This window comes from Muntiacus reevesi, chromosome 4 (genome assembly GCF_963930625.1).
Source record: "Muntiacus reevesi chromosome 4, mMunRee1.1, whole genome shotgun sequence".
Classification (NCBI taxonomy): domain Eukaryota; kingdom Metazoa; phylum Chordata; class Mammalia; order Artiodactyla; family Cervidae; genus Muntiacus; species Muntiacus reevesi.
In genome coordinates, this window is record NC_089252.1 from 54,249,712 (window position 1) to 54,268,479 (window position 18,768).

The following is an 18,768-nucleotide window of genomic DNA, read 5'->3' on the forward strand; positions in this document are numbered from 1 at the left end:
GGGATGAGGGTTCGATCCCAGGGTCAGGAAGACGCCCTGGAGGAGGAAATGGTAACCCACTCCAGTATTCTTGCCTGGAAAATCCCCTGGACAGAGAAGCCTGGTGAACTAACATCCAGGGGAGTCACAAAGAGTCAGATATAACTGAGCGAGTAAGCGCACAGGCTACCCACAGGCAAGACAAACCAGATGGCCTCTCTAGGTCCTCCTATCACTCTCCATCATTATGCAATATGCTATCCTCCCTTCTCTCAAAGGTCCTCAACTGTTTCCTCAAGTTAACTTCTCATCTATTAAGAGCAGAAACCATTGGCAGAAATTATGTTAGTTTTCAATCTGCTGTGTATCAACCGTATTCCCATTTCAAGAAGTTGACAGTCAAATCCCACTGCCATTTGTGTTGGAGGAAAAAAGAAATATGGGTGTTCACACCTGTAAATGCAAAGACCAAGACCAGCTCTAGAAGGTATGCCAATCAACTCAGGACAGCTGTTACCTTGGAGGAGGGGAGTGGGGGACTCGGGGGGGAGGGGGCAGGGTAATTAATTTCACACTTCACATTCTCTCATACCTTTTGAAGGTTAATTAAACCTGAGAGCAAAAGAATTCGTGGGACAAAAACTGAAGCCTGGAAACCATTCTCACTGGAGCCCTTCATCAGAAAACAACAAAGATGATGACTTGGCATCTTGGTTTACCTGCAGTTTGGCAACTGAAGAGCTTACTAGACAAATGGTGAACAGGGGACACTTAAATTGCACCTGAAATCTTTGTCCTTGTATTAATTATCAATTGCTACGTAACAGCCCCCTAAATTGAGCAGTTAAAAGCACAAGTATTAGCTCAGTGTCCGCAGCCCAGGAGCTCCGTAACGGCTTGTGGTCTCGCACAGGCCACTGCCCAGGTGTCGGCCAGGTGCAGTCCTCTGGGCTCACCTGGGAGGGCTCTGAGCTCACTCAAGGGCTGCTGGCGGGATTTGGCTCCTCAGGGGCTACTGAACGGAGGCCACCCTAAGTTCTCCGCCACGTGTCTCTCCCGAGGGCAGCTCACAACCCGGCAGCTGGCTTTGCTCAGGGCAAATCCAAGGGGGGATTTTTTTGCACCCTGACTGTGGACATGACATCCCACCCCTTTTACCATATTCTATGCATTAGAAGCACATCACCAGGTCCAGCCCACATGCGAGGAGAGAGGATGCCCAGAAACATAAGCCACAAATTACACTTAATGAGAATCCTGAGATATGTTAGCCAGGTCTCAAATTTAGTCAAAATTTGGTCAAGACAGCTCTCATGGAATAAGTGTGAGGTCTCGAATTAAAATGAGACAGACTAGAGAGACACAACTTCACTCAGACCAGCTTTGGGAGACGAGAGACACAGACACACTCGTGGATGGAGCTGGGGGGTATCCCAGAAGAGACAAAAATAAAACTTACAATTAATTTCTAACATCAGAGTTGATATCAACTATGGTCCGATGTTCCATTTATGTTCACAGCACCGGACATGATGTTTATATCTTATTTTGGGGGGATGATTAACTACCAATCCTTAACTTATGTTGTGCAATGAAAGAGAAAGAAAATTCTCAGGAATAATGCCAAACATTATCTTTCTGGGAAGCCCATTGTAAATCACTGTGGAATTTAAAGGCTAGAGTTCAAAAGCTGAAGAAATCAAGTGATCTTGAAGTCCACATTTCTGATCACCATGTTTGATTACAAAGAATCTCAAAATCGCAAGTTTATCAGTCTATGTAAAACAGGTTTTAAAAAAAAGCAAACAAGATTTTTTTTCCTTTTACTCATTTGAGTAAATCCTTGAAAGGGTTACTAAATATTGTCAGTTTCTTTCAAAAGTCCTTTTAAAATGAAAATGCGTACATTTGCCTTGACTCAAAACAAAGCTGAGGGTTTTACAAGATTCATTCTGTAAATGGTTCCCTCTGGCTCAGCTCCCAGGTCATCATGTGCAGCTGCAAGGAACATCCTGTTGTATGTTGACATATATTAACAGCTTCGGGAATATAACAATTAAGAGAGTCAGATCTTATCATCCTGCAGAAATATGGTAGGCTGGCTTCCAATTCAGGGCAGAGCTGTGGGAAGCAAGAAAACTTCTCGGAAGCTGTGTGTGGGTGGGAGCAGGAGTCAATTATATTGGCCATTTACCTCTACATTGGCATGAGAAATTATTTTATTTAAACTTTCAGAAATGCTTGCCCATATTTCACATCATATGCCCTCCATATCTGTTCACTGGTTTAGCCAAAGGGGTTGCTTGACAGCAGTGATATTGCATACAAGATGTGAACAACTTATTTTCCTGTGAACAGTTTTATCCTAAGAGAAAGAAGAGGTTTCACCTTTCCTTTTCCAGCACACCCACCCCTCCTCTTTCACCCTAACTGATTAGGAGATGATGATCTCTAAGTGGTCAAGAGTCCAGTTTCAGCAGGCACGTCCCTGATTCCGTCATGATTTGGACAGACAACTTCCTTGTCTCAGCAATGAGAGCACAACTTATGTGGCCTGGCCAACGCTGGCTGTGCAAACAGGCGGCTCTGGGGTCAGCCAGGTGGCCAAAACTCAGACGACAGACTTACAGACTATTCACATGTGAGCAGTCTCCCAAACAGCAAAAGGCAGGCCTTGATTTCAATAGATTTTGAAATCACTTGGGGAACTTCAAAACAGAAAAGGGCGAGGACCCAGAAGAGTCGACCTTCTCAGCCTCCAGAGAAAGTAGATTGTGTTGATGAACAAGAGTTAGGACTGCGTTCCTGGTCTAGGCTGAAATGTTAATATGAATTTCTGTTCTTGCCAACAGATGAGTTACCTTGATCACATTCCTTACTCTTCATCCTTAAAACTTTCATACGCATCTGGAGAGCTTTGCTGAGTTTTTATACCACTATCAAGCAGTTAAGATCTTAAAATAGAAACACCTGCTTTAGAGTCATGAGGATTGTTAAAGAAAATGTCCAAACTCTTCATTTTTACTAGAAGAATCTGGAGCTCAGAAAGGTTAGAGGAAGGGACAGTGCCGGACCTGTCTCCATCAGTAAAGTGGTGATAAATGGATTAACTAAATTTCCAATAGTTACTGAATGCCTACTAGACTATGGACAACATAGGATGATATGATGACTTCCTCAAGAGGAGAGAAACCATCACAGAGATTATCATAGTTCAATATGCAAAGTGCGGGGGAAGGTGACATGCCCCAGAGGGCGGACTGCAGTCTTGAAGAAGTCGTACCTGACCCAGCCTGGTACCTGACCCAGCCCAGTACGTACCTGGGAGGGGCTCCAGGCCAGAAGAACACTGAACCTGAACCTTAAAACAATAAAGCATTGTGCTCCCTCAAAGAAAGGGCAAAGAGGGCAAAGGGGCTCTGCCCTCCCTTTAGAATTATTGTGAAACTAGTGTCCAGCACGTGAAGGGGCTGGGTAATCAGCAAATCACTACACAGACGTAAGCTATGAGGTTAAGGGATTCAATCAAGGCCATTCATAGCTGATGCTTTACAGAATCCAGTCTGATGTCCTTGAGTTACTCCCCTCATTTATTTCAATCACTTCTGTCTGTGTTTATACCTAGACACTTCTGTAAACCTGAGTAAATTTTTGATATGCTAAAAGACATCCTGTAGACAGCAAACTCTTATAGCCTCTACCTTCTGAACAGTTTTCTGCCTTGACTTCGTATTAGAATGCCCCCAGAGGAACTTCCGTTGGGTGATCAGAATCTCCAGCATCAATATAATCGATGCTCCACAAGTGATTCTAATTTGTAACCGAGTTTGACAGTCTCATGCATCGCAAAAGCAAGAATGGACTGTACCCTCCCTCCCACAGGCAAATCAACAGTCACCTCTGGTGAAGGTTACAGAGAACATGAACTCCATTTGAGTCTGGACTATAATGCGGTTCTTTAAGGAAAGCAATTTACCGCCTGAAGGATGACTGGCTTAGATTAATACTAGTTTGTCTTTTCTGAAGATACACAGGTTGACAGGGTAGGAGGGGGGAATTGCCCAGAAGTATAAGTGGCAGAGAACAGACTGTCCCGGCTAAAAATGCTCTACAGAGAAGTCATAAAACAGATAATGGTCAGATCAGAGTGGGGAAAAAACACTCCTGGAGGAATGCAGTCATGGAGACAAGAACATCAAAGTGAATTCCTATCTAACAGAGTTACTACTATATTTATTGGGGTCCTTTGAAAAGGATGAAAGTCATAAAACGGGATGGATACATCTATCTCAAAACAACTTTATGTTTCCATTTCTTTTCATCGTATAGGCAGGCCCATGTAAAATAAGAACTTTAAAAATATCAAATACATCTGGTAGATGCTGCTGAAAATGAATCTTAAAATACTTCTTGACACAATTCACAGGAAAATCTAAAAGAAAATTAAGTATTGGAGAAAACACAGAAGTCATCTTTTCTACTGTTTATCAAAGGGCTCTGATGCCAAGACTGTTGTTCTTTCATCAATATGTCTGGTCCTCCCCATCCTCATGATCAAGGGCTCATGAAAATCATGGAACTTTGCCACCAATCAAACCCAGAAGCCACTTATGAACATGAACCCCCCTGGAGATTCACATGCACATCTATGTTTGAGAAGCCATTGGTCTACATTGTAGAAGCAGCCACTTTCTAGAAGGTCCTTCTCAGCCATGGGTGGGTGCAATCAGGCACCAGATTATCTTTAAAATTCATTTAATTCCCAGCATCACCCCACCCCAATCAGAATTTTATTATTACTATTTCCCAAGTCATTCTTCTGAGGAACCCCAATCATTCTTCAAGAGGCCCTCCAACGTAACCTCTTCTTGGGAACCTTCCCGAACTTTCTAAACTGAGCTACTGTTTGATAACTCCCTCCTCTGTGCACCCATAGCCTTGAGTTTCAGGCCCCCTCCCCTCACCCCTGCAGACTGGTCTCCATTCATTCCCCACTCATCCACTCAGGCATCACCTGCTCCCACTAACCTTCCACCGAGAGTCATCAAACCACAAGCTTTGGCCATTCTGCCGGCCGCTGAGCTGTAGCGAGCAGGACAGAAGATTCCAGGCTCACAGGGCAGCACCCCAATCACCCCACACGCAAACAAAGGGTCTCACTCTCACGAATACAAGGAGAAAGAGCAGAGGGCATCCCTCGGGAGAGACCTATTTCACTCGGGTGGTCAGAGGACACCCAGAAGAAACGACACTCGGCCAAAAAGCAAGAGATCAGTGAGACGGAGCAGGACCCCACGACCGTTGCCCACCCCCCATGTTTTCAGCTTGCCTTTTGTCTGTGGAAAGATGCTAGCCCAAGAACAAGCTTCATCAGAGAAGTGAAAAAACACATAAACAAAGGAAAACAGTCAAAGCAGGCCAAATAATAATAATGTACCCATTAAACACAGTCAGGGACCTTTAGTTCTTCCTCAAGGGCTACAGATAATATTCCGAGCCGTATTCTGTGAGTTGTCTTGTAGATACTGAAATGCCAGGTGGAGAAGTTCACTATATTGTGACTAGACTGTAGCCGTACGTAAAGTGCCATCATTCCGAGAATTGGAATGGAAGAAGAAATGGAAACAAACAGATGCTGGAACTTAAGGTTAACTGTACCTAAAGCAGTCAAGATGACGCTGGTCAGACCATCAATGACCAATTTCAAGATGACAGTCAGAACTGACTGTGCTGTTTCTGCATGTAGACCCCTCTCTCTGTCTATAAAAGCTCTTGCCCACTGATTTTCGGGCAGCGGGGAGAGATGGGGTAGAGTAGGCCTTTGGATGGACATCCACCCTCCCGTGCTGGTTGTGTGTATGTTAGTTGCTCAGACGTATCCAACTCTTTGTGACCCCAGGGACTGTAGCCCACCAGGCTCCTCTGTCCATGGAATTCTCCAGGCAAGAATACTAGAGTGGGTTGCCATTTCCCTCTCCAAGGGATCTTCCTGATTCAAGGATCGACTCTGGGTCTCCTGTATCGCAGGCAGATTCTTTACCCTCTGGGCCACCAGGGAAGACCCCACCCCACCCTGGTTGCCAGCATTCAAAATAAAGCAAGCTTCCCTTTCCACCAACCTGGCCTCCTTAATGGCTCTGAGTGGCAGGCAGCCAGACCCCACTTTCAGTAACATGAGGAGAAGTCACTTGGGGGGAGCACTTTCCCAGTGAGAAAGCAACAAACGGGTAGGTGCGGAGACAGGAAGGGGTTCGTGGTGCTCCAGAAACTGAAAGAGGACGAGAATAGACCTGGAGAGGGGGAAGCCGGGCCTGGTGAGCCCTCTTAAGAAGGGAAATGTTCTTGAAACTGCAATGCTGAGCTGCAGACAGGTTTTGCAGCTGGGTGTGGAGATGCTTCGGGATAAATGGCTGCTCTGGGTCGGAAGGGGCAGATTGAACACAGAGACACCCGTCAGGAGACCCCTGAGGTGGTCCAGGAAAAGGAGGGTGGGGGCTGGAAGTGAGGGGACGGCAATGGAGAGAAGCGGGCAGATTCCAGACCTTCTGGCAGTAGAAGCAAAAGATCTTGGAGATGGACTGAAGTGGAGGTCAAATGGTGGAGTGTGGGAGAGAAAGCGTCACAGATCAAGTCCAAGTCCAGGTAGAGAAGCGTCGTCTAAACTGATTGGGGTTCAGGGCTGGATGTGCTGTGGCGTCAGGGGAGGGTTCTGAAGATGCTCAAGTGGAGAGAGCAGGCTGGCAGAGAGAAAAAGGTGGCTGTAATGGAGGGTCAGCAGAAATCGGCACATTGAATTAATACTATTTAGTTAGTTACTGGAGAAGGGAACGGCAACCCACTCCAGTATTTTTGCCTGGTGAATTCCATGGACAGAGGAGCCTGGTGGGCTACATGGGGTCACAAAGAGTCAGACACGACTGAGTGACTAACACTAACTAACAAAGCCACAGAAACAGAGGCGATTACCCCACGGAGGGGAAAACAAGGCGGGGACTGAGTCCGGAGGAACCCCAGGGTTTTATGGCCTGTCCATCGTTCAGAGCAGGATTTCTCAGCCTTAGTAATACTGACGTTTTGGGTGGGAGAGATCTTCATGGTGGGGGCTGTCAGAGGTTTAGCAACACCCCCAGCCTCAATCACTAAACGTCAGCAACAACCACTACGTTGTGACGAGCAAAACTGTCCCCCTGTGACCCAAGTCACCTGTGGTTGCTTCAGCTGGGGGATTTCTGCAGAAGGTTTTCATAAACCTGGTGCTCGTTTCTGTCTCAACAAGTTCACAGCCAACTCAGGATAAGGGCTCTACAAATGACATCAACTTTCTCACGCTCTGACTTTGTGGACAAGCACATAAAATTGAACACAACCGGACCAAGTATTAAACTTGACTTTGCTCCACCTAGTAGGAAACAAATGTAGTTATACTAACCCCAAGATCCTTTCAAGATCCTGGAAACTCATTAGCATCTTTTGACAATAACATAAACCCAAACCAGAGTAGTGAGTGAATATAGGCATTAGTTGTCTTCCCTTGGATGCAAATATCTTCTAGCTCAGAGTTACAGAATGACCTAGAAGTTTCCAAGTACCATTAGTAAAAAGATCTTTAACCCAAACCAACATGTCACAAGAGTCCATTTTTCCCAAACAGGAGTTAACTAAAAATAATCCCTAGTATTATGTGGCATTTGCAAAGGATGGCAATAAGTAACGAAAGCTGGTACCAAAATCTTAAAACATCTATTTTTGTTTGTGACTGTTCTGCTAAGTAATAAGGTCTAAGAACTTGGATCGTCTCATCTGGCATCTTTCTAAGAGAATGAAAGCCACACAGTTCGTTCTCAGTCCCCACTGGATTCTTTCCACCCCAGTTGTTGTCTGGTTCAGTCACTAAGTCACATCAGACTCCCTGCGACCCCACGGAGTGCTGCACGCCAGGCTTCCCTGTCCTCCACTACCTCCTGGATCACTGCAAAAACAGCCAACTTTATACACTGAAGAAGTAACTGTAGACGGCATCAGAACCATCTGGAAGTTTTGTTCAGCCACAGAACGCTGGGTCCCAGTTCCTGAGTTTCTGACTCAGTAAATCTGGATGGGCCCTCACTTGTGTTGATGCCGCTGGTCCAGGACCATACTCTGAAGACCAGTATCCAGGCAACCACTACACATCATGCCGTGTTGGCGTGTGAAATGAACAGTCGGCCTCTGAGATGGCGAGATCCAAGCTGGGACCGGAATATACTGAGAGGGGCTGGAGCAAAGGAGGGGCCGCTCACTTTGACCGGCGAGCTTGAAGAAGCAGAAAGTCGTCCAGGAGCAGGTCTGCAAAGAATACCTTCCTCCTTAAACAACGGGCCGTGCTTTAAAAGAGTCTATCACCATACCAGGATTATTAAATACGAATAGCCCTGCCGTTTTACATCACTAAGGACATGTGCAAACACATGTCTAAAGATGGTGCCTGCAACGGACCAGGAAACAAAAGAGAGAAACATCTCAGGAGCACCTTTTAAGCAGCGCTTGGGCAGAGGCAGAGGGAAGGATCTAGTAAATTTAAGATAGGAGTGTTAGAGCTGGGAATTCTGCGGGATCCTTTTATTCTTCTTATTTATCTATTTATTTTTGGCTGTGCTGCACACGGGCTCTCTCTAGTTGCGGTGAGGAAGGGCTACTCGCTGGCTGCAGCGTGTGGGCTGCTCACGGCAGGGGCCCTCACGTGGCAGAGCGGGCTCTAGGGCTCATGGGCTTCAGCAGCTGTGGCGCATGCGCTTAGCTGCCCTGAGGCGTGTGGGATCTTCTGGGACCAGGGGTCGAACCCATGACCCCTGCACTAGCAGGCAGATTCTTAACCACTGGACCACCAGGGAAGCCCCGGATATCTTCTACTCTAAGCTCCTACATTTCAGAAATGTGTCTAAAGTTCAAGAAAACTAGGAACTCCCAAAAAATGTTAAACTTTTTTAAAAATCAAGATTTGCTTGAATGCAAAGGAAAGATACTATCATCTTTGTCTAGTAAGCGGGGTTAAAATAAAGCCAGATAGGGAACATTGACTTTGAAAATGCTGGGGCAGAAAAATGTTCTCCAACAACTCAGAGCTTGTCAGACAAATTCTAAAGTATACAAGGACTGCCCAACAGGATGTTAGGATATTTAAAAGATCTGAAGTATTCAAGGATACAAGTTTGGAGACAATAAATTAAGACATTAACATTAAATTCTAGGAGTGCTCTGGACTGGAAATCCTTGCACAACGTCTACGACAACGTGGCAAACTAAATTTTACTAGCAAATAAAATGTACTGTAGTTCTTGCAATGGTCTCCAGCCTTTACATTCCCTGAGCTGTGCCAAGTGCAATAAAAGTCATATTATGCTGACTTATTTCCTTATGACACAGGCAAAGGAGCCCATATATAAGAAGACATAACTTCATCGGACGAAAGGTGGGCATGAAGTCCCAGCTAGGACTGAGAGTGGGCAGCACGTTGTCTTCTTATTCCAGCTCGGTCTTTGCCATGAGCTGCTTCTCCCAAACTGGTATTTAGTGACTTGTTGATTTCACAACTTTACTGATATTCAACTTTTAAAAAAGGAGTCTCTTCATTTAAAAATGGTCTACCCTCAGTGGTGAAGTATACAAATGTTGGTACTTTTAATCTTTCTGAAGACTTTAAATGTCTCAAAATACCAGGAAAAACCATTTAAAATAAAAAGACCTCATTTGGAATTTTATAAATTTTCTAAAGGGACATGTAGTATTCACTGTGTAGACAAAAAAAAAAAAAAAAAAAGCTGATAAAAATGAATATGTAATGAACAAAACAAAACCCACCAGGCATCTCTGCCATCAGAAAAACATGTTTCTTAAAAAGAAATGAAAAGAAAAGCACATTTCTTTTCTACTTTGTGTGAAGACCATACTGCCCTGTACTTTAGTTAGATGTGGTTTTGTCTGATTCCCCTATTAAATATTAAATATCTGAAGGGCAAGGACTATGGCTAACACAGTCATAGTTCCCTAAAGTCAGTATGGAAAGTGAAATTAATGACTGTCCAAGCTGGTCGTCAAGGATAGGGTGATCTATTCATTCACCACACATTTGTTGAGTTCCTTCCATGTGGAAGGAACTGTGGTTAACACAGACTGCACACAGCAAATTCCAAGAAAAACAAAGGAAAAACTCCCTTCAAAATAGAATATGCTCCACCCAGATCTAGCTATTAGCGGTATCCACTGGGACTGCTATACTAAGTAGCAGGATTTCAAAAACCTGAATGCGTATCATTATTAAGACAGTGCTTCACCCCAGAAGAAACTGAGCTTGCTCTTTCAGAATACTGGACCCTAATTCTTCCCCAATACCACCCACAATATCGTAATTCCTGGAAATCTGGCTGCCAAATGCCATGGCTGCCAATGAAGCATGTGTTTCATCGTGTTCTTTACCTACCATGCTTGACATTGTTTCCACCAGGTAAATTATCAAAACTGGAATCCTGTGACAGATGAGATCACGCAGAGTCATGGAATCACATCAAGAAGATATCCTTGTCCGACTCTTTGTGACCCTATGGACCACAGGCTGTCAGACTCCTCTGTCCATGGGATTCTGAAGGCAAGAATACTAGCGTGGTTGCCATGCCCTCCTCCAGGGGATCTTGCCCACCCAGGGATTGAACCCACAACTCCTGCATTGGCAGGGGTTTCTTTACCGCTAGTGCCACCTGGGAAGCCCATAGAACATCAGAGCCATGACCTGAATCACAAAGAAATGGGATCTTAAAAAAACAATGGGCTGATCACTGAACTAAAAGTTGAGAAGAGTGCCTTAGCCCAGTTTTGGCCACCCACCTAAATGTTACTTTCCCTTGAGTTTCTCTTCTGTTCTATGGAAAAAATACCTGTCCTAGTAACTCCAACTGAGAAGGTTCTAAAACTATGAAGTGATCTAAAACTACAAAACACTGTTATTCCCAGTCGAGGTCAAAAAACTAACTGGTCAGGGACCCAGTTAGACCTACCAGCTCCTGAACTCAGGGCCTGTTCCCCAATACCAGGCTGCTGCTAATTACAAATGAGGAATACTCACTAAAATTCAGGAAAGTAACACAACACAGACATTTCAAGAGACTAGGGGGAAAAAAAAGAAATTCCCTTCTCATGCCCAACTCCAGATTTTTAAAAAATGCATGGAAGATCCAGCAGTTGTCAAAGGGAGCTTGAATATACACATAGTCCTTAAATTCCAAACATCTCTGTGTTCCTAAATTTTGATTCTGAGTAGTGTTGCCAAATAAAACATGCAGGATGCACAGTCAAATTTGAATTTTAGATAAATCATTTTTCAGTCTATCTCAAATATTGCATAGGAGGGACATACTTATGTTAAAAAATGTATTTGCTGTCTAGTTAAGATTCAAAGTTAATTATGTGCTCTGTGTTTTTATTTACTTCTGTATTTCAAAATTGTTTGCACTGCTTTTCCAACCATTAACCATGAGGTCCTGGAGGAAACCCTCACCTTGGGTGTCGTGAAATCCTCAATCATCTCAATTTCTGCTTTTGTCAATGACTAGTTCTGAGACTTCAAGCCACCTACAGTTCCTTCACTTGGAAGAAATAAGAGGTCAGTAAATACAGACAGGGCTTCCCAGGTGGCTCAGGGGTAGAAAATCTGTCTGCCAATGCAGGAGATGCAGGTTCAAACCCTGGGTTGGGAACCTCCCTTGAAGAAGGAAGTGGCAACCCACTCCAGTATTCTTGCCTGGAGAATTCCATGGACAGAGGAACCCGGTGGGCTACAGTCCACGGGGTCACAAGAGTAGGACACGACTTAGCAACTAAACAACTACAAACAGAGACAGCACAGGCCTGAGTGAGTAAACGCTGCTTGTGCGAACATGGACCTCTGTCAGCAAAGGCAACGCCACTCCGTCATACACCCTACACGCTGGGCTGTGCCTAGTCACTGTCATGTCCGACTCTCGTGATCCCATGGACTGTAGCCCACCAGGCTCCTCTGTCCATGGGATTCTCCAGGCAAGAATACTGGAGTGGGTAGCCTCTCCCTTCTCCAGGGGATCTTCCCAACCCAGGGATCGAACCCCGGTCTCCCACATTGCAGGTGGATTCTTCACCAGCTGAGCCATCCGGGAAGCCCAAGAATACTGGAGTGGGCAGTCTATCCCTTCTCCAGCGGATCTTCCTGACCCAGAAACCAAACCGGGGTCTCCTGCAGGTGGATTCTTTACCAGCTAAGCTACCAAGGAAGCCCCACACACATACACATATTTCAAAGCACAATTTGGTTTTTAGACAAGGCCACACAAGCCAATTTAAATACCCTACTGTTGAAATCAACACAATATTGTACATCAACTAAACTGCAATAAATTTCTGTAATTAAAAAAATAAATACTGCACAGTCCATGAGAAATTCCCAAACTTTAGCGAGTTCCCATTAAATATACCAACTGCCCCTCTCCCATGTCTAATACAAACATTTGACCTGTCTATGGTGGTCCTGCCAACTAGATAATACTGTACCAGCGTTCCACTGTCATTCTCGTCCATAAAGCAACACTAGAGCATTTCCACAAGTGCTTTCTTTGCTCAAATTTAAATGCTTTATTGCTTAAAAAAAATAGTTGAATGTACTATTTCACACAAAAAAAGTCAAAGTTAAAAGGATGACCCTAAGGTTAGAAAGCGTTGGTTTCATAAGGATTCCCGCATCCCTGCCCGTCCATACTCGTGCTCAATGATATCTGACTCTTTGCGACCCTTAGGATTGTAGCCCACCAGGCTCCTGTCTGTGGGATTTTTCCAGGCAAGAATATTGGAGTGGAATGCCATTTCCTCCTCCAGGGGATCTTCCCAGCCCAGGAATCAAACCTGCATCTCCTGTACTGCAGGTGGATTCTTTACCACTGAACCATCAGCGAAGTGCTCAGCTTTATAAGGTTTCCAATGTCCCTGTGGAACTCATTAAACCAAACTCCACGCTGCCAGCTCCCAAGGTTGTATTCTCCAGGCAAAATTCCTGAATTTATCAGAGCTTGACCTCTGGCCACTCCTAGATGAAAGTGAACACGACCCAAGCTAAATTCCTAATCTTCCAGCCTGCTCCTCTGCCTCTGACATCCTCATATTCCATCCCTTATGTCAGAAACCTGAGAATCAACTGCTCCTTCCTTTCCACAAGATCCTGGAATCTGATCTGTCACCCAGGCGGAGACTCCACAACCAAACCGCAGCTTCCGTCCCCTGCTTCACACCTCCACCGTCGTCCCGGTCCCAGCCCCCCACCTCTCATCTCTCTCTCTCTCAGACCCTGGCAGCTGCCTCCTAACTGGTCTCCTTGCCTCTGCTCTTGGCTCCCTATGCCCGCCCATTCTCTACATCGTAGTCTGAGTTTTCAACTGCAACTCAAAGTCAAATCATGTCACTCCACTGCTTACAAATACATCGATGTCTTCCCACCAGTTTGGTCCCTGCCCACCTCACCTCATGCTTCTCGGTCCCAACCATCCCACCCCTCCAGCGAGCCTGGCCTTCCCGCAGGAGGCTCTCACCTCAGGGTCTTTGCACACGCTCTTGCCATGAGCTGGACCAGGAAGAGCCTTACCTGATGCCTTCTCATCCTTCGGGTCTTAACTTAAGAATCATCTCCTTCAAGACATCTTCCTGGGCTAAATCTTTTGTTGTGGTAAAATATATACAACACAAAATTCACCCTTTTAGCCATTTGTAGAAGTATACCTCAGTGATGTTCAGCACATTCGCAATGTTGTTCGACCATCACCGCCACCCACTTGGGGACTTTCTCATCCTCCCAAACTGAAACTCTGTCCTCCCAAACAGTAACTCCCACTCCCCCTCCCTCCACCTCCGGTAACCACAGATCTCCTTTCTGCCTCTGTGAATCTGACTATTCTGTGTACCTCACAGAAGTGGAATCGCACTGTAGGTGTCCTTTTGTGTCTGGCTTCTTTCAGTCAGCGTAATTCTTCAAGGTTCATTCATATCAGGGTGTGTTTCAGAACTTCCTTCTCTTTTAAGACTGAACAGTATTCCATCACATGGATGTACCACTGTGTATTTATCCATCCATCCTTCCATGACCATTTGGGTTCCTCTGGGCCATCCTATAGTCAGCCCTCATTATTCTTGGCCATGTCTTATTTTCCCATAGGTGCTTATCACAGATTCCAATACCAGTGCACCTCATATCTCTTTGGATCAATACTGACTCCTACGACCCCTCCTCCAGCGGCACTGTAAGCACCGCAGGGGAAGCTCCCTGTTTTGTTCGTCCAGGCATTAACCCCCAGCACTGCCATGTGGCCTGGAGTGGAGTGGGCGTTTAATAAGTAAATGTTGACTTTTTTAAATAAAAGAAAATGATAAGGCCACTCAAAAGCCACCAGTTTTTAGACGCAGTCACAAATTCCATGTACTTTGTAGTTAGCTATGAAACAACAAATTAATGCACACACACACGTATACACACACATACACCTTCACAGAGAAATATTTAGCTCTCTGGGCACAAACAATTCCTTTTCTTACAATGTTAATCGATCTATTTGTGACTAACACATATTTCCATTCCCTGTGACCCTTTCAAGAATGCGTCACATGCAAAAGTAACTTGTGTACTCAGCAATTAAGGACTTAAACGTGGCTAAATGCTACAACGTGGATGATTACGCTAAACAAAACATCATAAAAATATTATGTTAAGTGAAATAAGTCAGCTCACAAAAGAACATGTGTTGTATGCTTCCATTTAGAGAAAAGGTCCAGATTGGCAAATACATAGATTCAGAAAGCAGAGGTTGCCAGGAGCTAAGGGGAGCAGGAATACAAGTGACAGCTAAAGGGGACCAGACTCCTTTTTTGAGGTTATAAAAAGCTTCCAGAATAGACTGTGATGGGACTTCCCTGGTGGTCTAGTGGCTAACACTCCGTGCTCCCAACACAGGGGGCCCAGGTTTGATCCCTGGTCAAGGAACTAGAGCCCAAACACCACGATTGAGAGTCTGCAAACTGCGATGAAGATCAAAGACCCTGAGTGCCACACCTAAGTCCAGTGGGGCCAAAAAAGTATTCAGATATTTAAAAAAAAAAAAAAGACTGTGGTGATGGTGGTACAACTCTGTAAATAGACTAAGAACCATAGAATTGTATACTGTAAAAGGATGAATTGTACAGTACAGGAATTATATCTCAATAAAACTGCTTGAAAAAAAACAACCCACGTGTGTGGAGATGGGGGTGGCCAGCCTGTGTTTGTGGGCACGAAGATGCTTGCCTTCCCCACTAGACGATGCGTGGTAAGGCTGGGAGCAGTGGGAGCAGGGAGCAGGGCCTTACCAGGAACCTCACCTGCTTTCTCTTGCAGGAGAGGTCTCCGTGCCCTGCGCGCCCCGTGGAATACAGACCATCTTCCTTCCCAGATGGAGCTAGCGGTAAAAACTCTGCTCAGTCCCTGGGTCAGGAAGATCCCCTGGAGGAGGGCATGGCAACCCACTCCAGTATTCTTGCCTGGAGGATCCCATGGACAGAGGAGCCTGGTGGGCTACAGTCCACGGGGTCGCAGAGCCAGACATGACTGAGCACCTAACACGGTCACTTTCCTTCCAATACAAGCAGAGGCCTCTGCTGCCTGGAAATCATCTTTTCCAGCACCTCCCCCCTCCCCAGCAAAGAAGAAAGACATGCTCTGATGATAAAGTTCTCTGCTGAAGTTCTGTGAATGAAAATCTTATACAAACGTGTCTTCGGAAGAGCCTCTTTATAACCTATCACGAGTGATCTGAACATAGCCCGTTGAATTCACCCCATTTTGAAAATTCAGATTTCCGTTTGCGACCCAGACTCTGCCAAGAAAGTTACCTCTGGCTCCTCTTTCTCTTACATCCCAAGTTCAATCCATCCAGAAATCCTGTTGCCTCTACCTTTAAAAAATATCCACAGCCTTCGCTCTCTCGCAGACGTCTCACTTCGGCCCCAGACTCCAACATAGTTCACCTGGTTCTGCTTCCTACACCCTCCCGATCTAAGAGCCCTCCCCTGGCGTGGGCTCCACACAGCAACCAGAGCGACTGAACCACGAGTCAGAGGACAGACCATGACCCTCACTGGGCAACGTCCTCCGCCGACTCCCTCCACTGCCCCCAACCAGCTTGCACAACGTCAGGGCCAAAATCCTCACACCCGTAGGAAGCCGTAGGAAGCCCGGTGTGGAGGGGCTCCACGCCCCCTTGCTCTGTCCTCCCGGCCCTGCCCCTCCACACCCCCAGGTCTGAGGATCAGTCAATGGCCTGCTTGCCTGCATCACCCCAGCCAGGCACCGAGTCAGCTGTGCCCAGGACACTCTCCCCACCCCTGCTCTGCCAAGATCTTCCTAGCTCACTCCTCCCTGCTGCGTCTTCACCCAGATGCCACCCTCTCCACGTCCAACTGCATCCTGCTCCCTCGCCCAGCCCACCCCCGACCAGATTCTTCTGCCCCGCTCAGCTCCTCTTTCCCTCCCCTGCAGCACCGATCTTCACACACACCATGTAATTTACCTGTGCGCTGGGCTTAGTCGCTCAGTCGTGTCCGACTCTTTGCGACCCCTTGGAACATAGCCCGCCAGGCTCCTCTGTCCATGGGATTCTGCAGATAGGAATATTGGAACGGGTGGCCATTTCCTCCTCCAGGGGATCTTCCCAACCCAGGGATGAAACGCAGGTCTCCTGCGCTGCAGGCGGATTCTTTCCTGTCTGACCAGCAGGGAAGCCTGTAACTTATCTATTCACTATCTTTATTATCCACTGTCCTCATCTTGCTAGAATGGGAGCTCCTTAAGGGCAGGCTCTGCACGTCCTTGATTAATTGACCGACGCTGAGTGCCTGGCACGAAGGATGTGGTTTCTAAGTAGCTGTTGGCAGCCGTCTCAGACTTTGTAAGGCTGAGGAGGAGTGTCCACGCTGCGGAATGACCGAGGAGACAGGAAATTCCCTAAGAGAAGCCACAAGTTGTCTTCTCTGGCCATTCAAGAAGCTTGTTCAGTCATGTCCGCCTCTGGCAAGCCCATGGACTGTAGCCTGCCAGGCTCCTCTGTCCACGGGATTTCTCAGGCAAGAATACTGGAGTGGGTTGTCATCTCCTTTCCCACGGGATCTTTCCAGCGCGGGGGTCCGAACCCTTGTCTCCTGCATTGGCAGGCTGGTTCTTTACCACTGAGCCACCAGCTAGAACTCAGGAAATGAGACCAGTAGCAACTAAGAGTACAGGGCCCGAGCAAACTTTCTTCAGCTTTTTTTTTTTTTTCAAGTGTTGCTCTGAATGATCTCAAGAATCCAGGTCACACTGGATGCTACTTATGTGACCTTTGAGGATTTTCACCATATTTCTCTATGCAAGGGGGGAAGGCTAAGACTGATTTTAAAATAATATTCTAAATCTCAACCAAGTTGAGCTAAATAAAGTAGCAAAACCCCAAGAAAGTAACATCCTTTCTGTGGTTGGGACTGGCACAGGATAGGAAAATCGAATGATATCCAAGGATAGTGACATTGGGGTCAGTGTGAAATGTGTGTATGTTTTACTTAAAAAAAAAAAGGCATTGCTTTTAAAATATGCAAATCCTTATCTTGGCTAATTTTCAAGACACTCTATGAGCAAAATGCCACGTAAGAGTCTATTGTTCCGATTAAGATGTTTATAGCCTACTACTACCACTACGAAATCACTTCAGTCGTGTCCAACTCTGTGCGACCGCATAGATGTCAGCCCACCAGGCTCCCCCGCCCCTGGGATTCTCCAGGCAAGAACACTGGACTGGGTTGCCATTTCCTTCTCCAGTGCATGGAAGTGAAAAGTGAAAGTGAAGTCGCTCAGCCATGTCCGACTCTTAGCGACCCCATGGACCGCAGCCTACCAGGCTCCTCCGTCCATGGGGTTTTCCAGGCGAGAATACTGGAGTGGGGTGCCAAGCCTGATAGACATCTAATCATGATCAAAAGGGTTCTGGTTTTGATCCTGCTCCATGAGTAAGCAGATTAGTACACGGACGCAACATCTGACAGTTCTGCCACCCTGTGAGTGATCTCTTGCCTTGAAACCTATTTTGAAAACCATGGGTTCTACCCTAAGGTAGAAAACAATCTGATTTTTAAGTATCCCATTTTCAAACATTACATGTAAGCTTTTCTCTCATTCTAACCCTCCCTCCATCCACCCCCTCAAAAAAAAATTTTTTTTTTTCTTTAATTCAAGTCAATTCTGGAGGAAAGTTAAAGATTTTTACCTCTACCAGGAAATAGCCTCCCTGGAGGGCAGTGTGGCCTGCAGAAATCTTCAGATGGTGGAGCCAGGCCTCCTGAGCTTTTATGCCCACGCTGGTACAGAGCACAGTGTCACGTACACCGCAGGTCGGTGGGTGATGAAATTCTAAAGGAATTTCAGCTTTGTGAGAGCAGCTGCAGGTGAAAAGGAGAAATGTGGCTGCCCTCCACGTGTCTTTCACGTAACCAGCCTCCTCGCAGTTTCCCACATCCTTATCTCCAAGATGCTTTGGAGGAAAATGTGATACTAAATTCTCCATGTCCCAGGTCATCTTAGCCAGGTTCTACGATCTATGAATGACATATCTCACAAAACTGAATCACATCTCAACAGCTCCCAGGAAGAAACAGATTTCCACATGCCCATGTTCACAACAGCCAAAGGTGGACACAACCCAAATGCCCCTCATCAGACAAATGGATAAACAAAATGTGGCATACACA

The 18,768-nt window shown here is 46.0% G+C and overlaps 1 protein-coding gene across 2 annotated transcripts in view; it reads right to left on the minus strand.

The window, feature by feature from the left end:
- The window catches only part of ATP8B1 (ATPase phospholipid transporting 8B1), a 110,044-nt gene that overhangs the window by 84,385 nt on the left and 6,891 nt on the right, over nt 1–18,768 (minus strand). The window contains exon 1 of one of the 2 annotated variants that reach the window (XM_065932808.1): nt 18,288–18,304. The exons of the other annotated variant lie outside the window; for it this stretch is intronic. The gene's annotated coding sequence lies outside the window, so the exon portion shown is untranslated. Of the gene's footprint in view, nt 1–18,287; nt 18,305–18,768 lie in introns of those variants that run through there. 2 annotated transcript variants of the gene reach the window in all.